The sequence below is a fragment of the Coenobita brevimanus genome, chromosome 68, assembly GCF_032717465.1.
Source record: "Coenobita brevimanus isolate Jiangsu-jjx chromosome 68, ASM3271746v2, whole genome shotgun sequence".
In the NCBI taxonomy this organism is placed as follows: domain Eukaryota; kingdom Metazoa; phylum Arthropoda; class Malacostraca; order Decapoda; family Coenobitidae; genus Coenobita; species Coenobita brevimanus.
The window spans coordinates 13606180-13612307 of record NC_137021.1 but is presented as its reverse complement, the minus strand read 5'-3'; the positions used below and the strand labels follow the sequence as shown (position 1 = coordinate 13612307).

Here is a 6128-nt window from a genome sequence, read left to right as displayed (position 1 = left end):
CGCTCCTTTCACTTCCTTCCGTTCATTTTTATTTCAGCACACGTCTCCTTCCAGTAACCATTACATTTTCTAGTGGGAATAAAGGTTAGAGGGATGAGGGTGGTGGTGGTGGTGGTGGTGATGATGGTGGTGATGGTGATGGTTCCTTCTCTACATTGTATCTTTATTTTCTCCACCTGTTACCTGTCTTGGTTCCGTTTCTTTTTATTAGTGTTTCTCTTGTTTGCTAGTTTTCTTTTCATCCTTTTTCAGTCCATCATATCATTGTCATATTCTTCTCTCTCCTTTTCCATAAGAATTCTCATATTCTTCTCTCTCCTTTTCCATATCGAAATTCTTATTCTTCCTTCTGTTATTTCCACTGCTTCCCTTTCTCCTCCTCTCTCCCTTCTTGTATCCCACATTCTTTCTCTTCCTCCTCACTTTCTATCGCTCTGTCATATCGGGGATCTTTCTCTTTCACGCTTTTCTTGTATTCTCTCTCTCTCTCTCTCTCTCTCTCTCTCTCTCTCTCTCTCTCTCTCTCTCTCTCTCTGATCTTCCCTGCCAGATATAGCACACCCCCGGTTTTCTCTCTTGTTCGATGCGGAATTTTCTTGTTTTTCATTAGTCTCTCCTTCTTTCATCCCTCCCTCTTTCTTGTCCCCCTTCTCTAGCTTGTCATACTGGAATCTTTCCTTTGCTCCCTTTTCTTTATTCTTCCCTTTTCTTCTTCCTTTTTCCCATATCTCTACTTCCCTTCTCTTTTTTTTTTTCATTCTCTGCTTTTCCTTCTTTCTGTTTCTCCTTTTCTTTTTCCCGTCTTTTTTCTTGCCCTCCAGACCTTCTAATCTTCTCTCTATTTTCCTTTTTAATTTTCCCTTTTCCATTCTTGTCTTTTCTCTTTTACACACTTATTTTTCATCATGTGTCGCACATATCTGTCTTCTTCATTCTCTCTCTCTCTCTCTCTCTCTCTCTCTCTCTCTCTCTGTTATACTTGTCATGATTACTCCATTTTTTCTCCATCATCACCTTCACTCCCGCTATTTTCTTTTTTTTTTTTTTGTCCTTGCCTCCTCTCCTCTTCTCTTTTTCCATCCGGTAGTTTCTCTTTTTCTTTTTCGCACTCCCTTTTTCAAAGTTTTCTCCATCTTATTCATCTGCCCTTCTCTTTTCACCTTAACCAGTGCTTGACTCACCTCTTCTCCTTCCGTTACATCAACCCTCTCTCCTTATCTTCCCATTTTCTCCACTGTTTTCTTTTGATTATTTCCTTTTGCACCTTTTTTTTTATGCTTTTTTTTTTCAATTCCCTTCATCTTATCGTCAGTTTTTTCATCTTTCAGTATTCCATTTTTTACCCTTGTATTTTCCCACTTCATTTTTTTTCTTTGTTTATCCGTCTGATCTTCCAGCCTTTAATATACGCTTATTTTTCTCCTTTCTTATCTTTTCAATTCCTTACCATTTTTTCCTCATCATCCCTTCGCCCTTTTTCGCCATTCTTATTTCCCTCCTCTTTATTGCCTCCTCTCTTTCGTAGACATCCCTCTTAACTCTTCATTCTTTCTCCTTCAGACCAGTTTCCTTGCCCCACCTCGTTTTTCACCGCTTTCATTTTCTTCTCCACTTTTGTCTCTAACCGTGTACATTTATTTTGATTTTCCCTGCCTTATGTTTGTGTCCTCATATCTTCCCACTTCTTCCAGCTTTTTTTTTTCTCTCATCATCTTTCTCTCCTTCTTCTCTCTTTCACCTCTTTCTGTTTCCCTATCTTATTGTTTAGTTCCTTTTTTCGTATATCCTCTCCATATCTTCTCGATCTTCTTTCCTCCTGTCTTATTACGTTCAGATTTTTCAGCTATTTTTATCATCTCCATATATAACTGTTTTCATGTTTTTCTTCTGTTTTCATCATCTATCTGTAGTCATCGTCTGCATCTTTTGATCCTCTCCACTTCATCTCATCCTGTCCACCTTCTCTTTTAGTCCTCTTCGTATCCTCTCCATCTCCTCTTTTCATCCTCTCTGTCTCCTCTTTTCATCCTCTCTATCTCCTCTTTTTCTTCCTCTCCATTGTCATTTTTTTTTAATCCTCTCTACCTCCTCTCTTCCTCCTCTCTTCCTCCTCTCCACCTCCTCTCTTCATCCTCTCCATCTCCATTGTTCATTGTATTCAGCTCCTCATCTCATTGTCTCATCTTTTCTTCTCCATTTTCTCTTTTCATCCTTTCCATCCTCTTTTCCTCCTGTCCACTTACTGTCTTCATCTTCGTCTCCTCCTATTCATCCTCTCCTTTTCTTCTCTTCATTCTCCTGCATTCATCTTCTCAATCTTGTCTCGTCTTTCTCTCCAATTCCTCTCTTCAGCCTCCCTGTCATCTCATTTTATCCTCTCTGCCTCCTCTATTCATCCTTTCTGCTTTCCTTTTTTTTTTTCTTTCTCGATTTCGTCACTTCTATCCGCTTTGGCCAAAATTTGTTTTTTTTTTCTTTTTACCGCACTGTGCTCCTTTCTCTGATTCTTATTTTACATAATTCTCTCTCTCTCTCTCTCTCTCTCTCTCTCTCTCTCTCTCTCTCTCTCTCTCTCTATATATATATATATATATATATATATATATATATATATATATATTTATTTTTTTATCTTTATTTTTAAATCTTTTCCCTTTACATATCTTTCTCTTTTATTTTTTTCGGTCTTACGCGTGCTTCCATTCCATTTTTAATATTTTTTTTCGTAATTCCACTTTTTACTCAATTTTTTCTTCCTTCATCCTCCTTGCCATTTTTACTTCTTTTTCCAAGTCACCTAATTTGAATTCATATTAATTTTTGTCTTTTCTTCTGCCTTTTTCCTTTCGTCACACTTTTTTCTTACTTATTTTAGTTCCATCTTTCCTCATCGATTCTCTTCGTCATGTTTCTTTACTTTCTTATTCAACCCCTTTATGTGTCTCCTTCCTTGTTCTGTAACTCCCTTTCCCTCCTATCCCCCCCTCTTCATTTTTCCCCTCCCCTATTCCATTTTCTCCTATCCCCAACTTCGTTATTCCCTCCCCTAGTCCTTTTTACTCTGTCTCCCATTTCCTCTCCGTGCCTTGTTCCACCCTTTCCTTTTCCGTGTCCAGAAATAATCTCCTTAGCGGAAAAATAATACAAAATCTTTAGAGTTTTTCCCGTGTCGACCGAAATGGTAAAAATATAGATGTTTATTCTTTTTATTCGAGCGTGGGAAGATTTGCAAATGTCCCGCGTTAAATATATTTTATACAGGTATTTGTGGGTATACGTATGCGTGTTCGTGTGTTTATGAATGCTAAAGCTGTGTGTGTGTGTGTGTGTGTGTGTGTGTGTGTGTGTGTGTGTGTGTGTGTGTGTGTGTGTGTGCCTTTGTCTGTGTTTGCGTCTGCCTGCTGTATTCTGCTCAGCCCTGCTTTCCTATTCCCTGCCAGAATATAACACAACATACATATATATACAATTTCTCATTCCACTGTGAATTCAGGATAAATATGTATTGCCTCCTTTCAGAATACTGTTAATCATGAAATACTTCCCTGCTTAAATAACATTATAATCCTTGCTGGTGGATTCTCTGGCTTACCACATCCTGCAGCCCTTCCGTTGAAAGTGCGAAATATGTACCGTGTGTTCGTGTGTCATTGTAGATACATATGAAGCAAGCATAGACCTTTATCAAATTTGGCCTAGAATTGCCCTCTGTCCACATTGAGTGCATGGTTAGATCAATACATTAACACTAGGATGTGGTGCTAGTCACGTTAAAGTGCTTTGGAAATGGTGTAAAGTCAAAGAAGCGTCTTATTCTGCCATTAAGCTATGTGAAATAAGCAACAAAGGAGAGAAACTCTGTGCCAAGTTAAGATGAAAGAACTGTAGTCGGTAATTATTATGTATTTCTAAAGTTCCAGGATACTGACAGGAATTTCTTACTTGTCTGATTATTAATATGTTTAACATTATTTCATTAGGTTTGATGTAACTTTGAGGTGGTTTAAAACAGGCTCTGGTCGATATGCTGGTTGATTTTAAAGTTTTCGTAATAGTTTTTTTTTTTTTTTTTTTTTTTTCCCGTTTTACACCATATGATATTGATGCAAACTTTACACCATATGTTATTGGTGCTAACTCTGTCGACACTCAGAAGTTACGAAACAACACAGAAGACAATATTTAGGTGCAATTTGCAGAAAAAAAGTACCCCGAAAATGTTACTTACACCAGTGAGAATAAGTCAGTTTGGCCACAGCTATAATGTTAAGAGGTTTATTTCTGCTCCTTAGAGGTTTAGTCTTCAATAAGTTCGCTAAACTTCTTCTCTACGGTGCCTATTTCTTTTTTAGTACAGGTACGTACTTTGTTTTTATTAAGCCGTTAGTTGTGAATGTGTCTTTGAAGGCTATAATTATCTCTTTGAATTTGCGAAATGATTCTCTAAGCATTATCAAATAGTCTAGCAATCACAAAGAGAAAAAAAAAATCTTCGTTGTATTGAATGTGTTAGCTCCTTAAGCAGTTCATTGTCGTTTATTTGACTTCTGCAAACAACAGACAAGTCTATCCAGCCACAGGGATACCTCTCATAGGGAAGAGATTAACAGTATAAGTAAAAATAAAAAATAAAAAACTTAAGAAAACAGCACCAGCGAGCAAGAAGAGCAGAGAATTTAAGTGCGACTTGGATGAAAGTTGATCCCTACAGGAGACACCTTACGTTACACTTCTTGCCACGTATATTTCCTCTCAGGGTTCCGCAATATAGAGGAGAAATTCTGGCTGGCATTTGTGAACTGGTTTTGGGGGGAGTATGGAAATGTGGAGGTCTCAGGTGGTCTGGTAACTGAGTGAGTGACGGAGTTGGTCACACCTCTCGTATGTATATGTCTTGTGTGAAGCGGGCAAGGCTGACTGGGAGTAGGTACAGTTACTTATATATTTTGAGCTTTGAATACAAGATTTTAGGGAGAGAAAAATAAAGTGAAACAGAAGGGACAGAGAAACAGGAAAGTGAGGAGGATGAGAAATGGTGTGGGACGGAGGTGGTCCTGGTCTGGCGGGGCGCGAATAATATATATATATATATATATATATATATATATATATATATATATATATATATATATATATATATATATATATATATATATATATATATATATATGTATGTATGTATTCATTTTTCATTCATTTGCCAGACGCCATGTATCCCAGACGGGGTGGCCAAGGGCTTAGAGTTAATTGTTTTACAGGGAGGGGCACTAATCCTCCACCAACCCCACTTGACATGTAGGGATGCCAACAGCATCTGGTGTTCCCAGGCGGTCACCCATCCAAGTACTAACGAGACCCAACGTTGCTTTATTATTATTATTATTATTATTATTACAAATTTTGATGCAATTCTATGCAATACTATTTCCATTATGTTGTCAGCTGATCTACAGACAGACACACAAAGACAAAACAAATGAGAAAAACATAACTTCATTGGCTGAGATACCAATATTACACTGCTGCCATGGATTCGATCCAGCGCTTGCAACTGCCATACCACGTTCAGTACACCGTTTCCCGTCCGATCAGCGAAGTTAAGCAACGTTGGGTCTGGTTAGTACTTGGACGGGTGACCGCCTGGGAACACCAGATGCTGTTGGCATAACGTTCTCCCTACGTGTCAAGTGGGGTTGGTGGAGGATTAGTGCTCCTCCCTGTAAAACAATTAACTCTAAGCCCTTGGCCACCCTGTTTGGGATACATAGCGTCTGGCAATGAATGAATGAAAATGAATATATATATATAATAAATTATTTGCATATCTTACCAACAGTTTATGGCCCTGTCAGGCCGCTCAACACTGTGTGTGTGTGTGTGTGTGTGTGTGTGTTCGACTGGGCATAGGCTTCACAGCCCGTAACCATGGCCCAGTAGTCCTCCTAAGTCCATACATCTCCACATATCACCACTTCGGCTCTAACACCCACCGTCCATATTGAATACATGCTAGTGCCGTCTCATACAAGTCGGGTGTATTGGTATTAGCGGAGGTATTTTTATGACATGTCGGCGGGTCTTCTAGTAGTTCAGTAAAGTCTGCTTTAATGAAATTCAAATCCTTAAAC

The 6128-nt window shown here is 38.5% G+C and overlaps 1 pseudogene; it reads left to right on the top strand.

Moving 5' to 3' along the window:
• The first annotated feature begins 5546 nt into the window (after positions 1-5546).
• LOC145405958 (5S ribosomal RNA) lies at positions 5547-5665 on the top strand (annotated as a pseudogene).
• Positions 5666-6128: the final 463 nt, after the last annotated feature.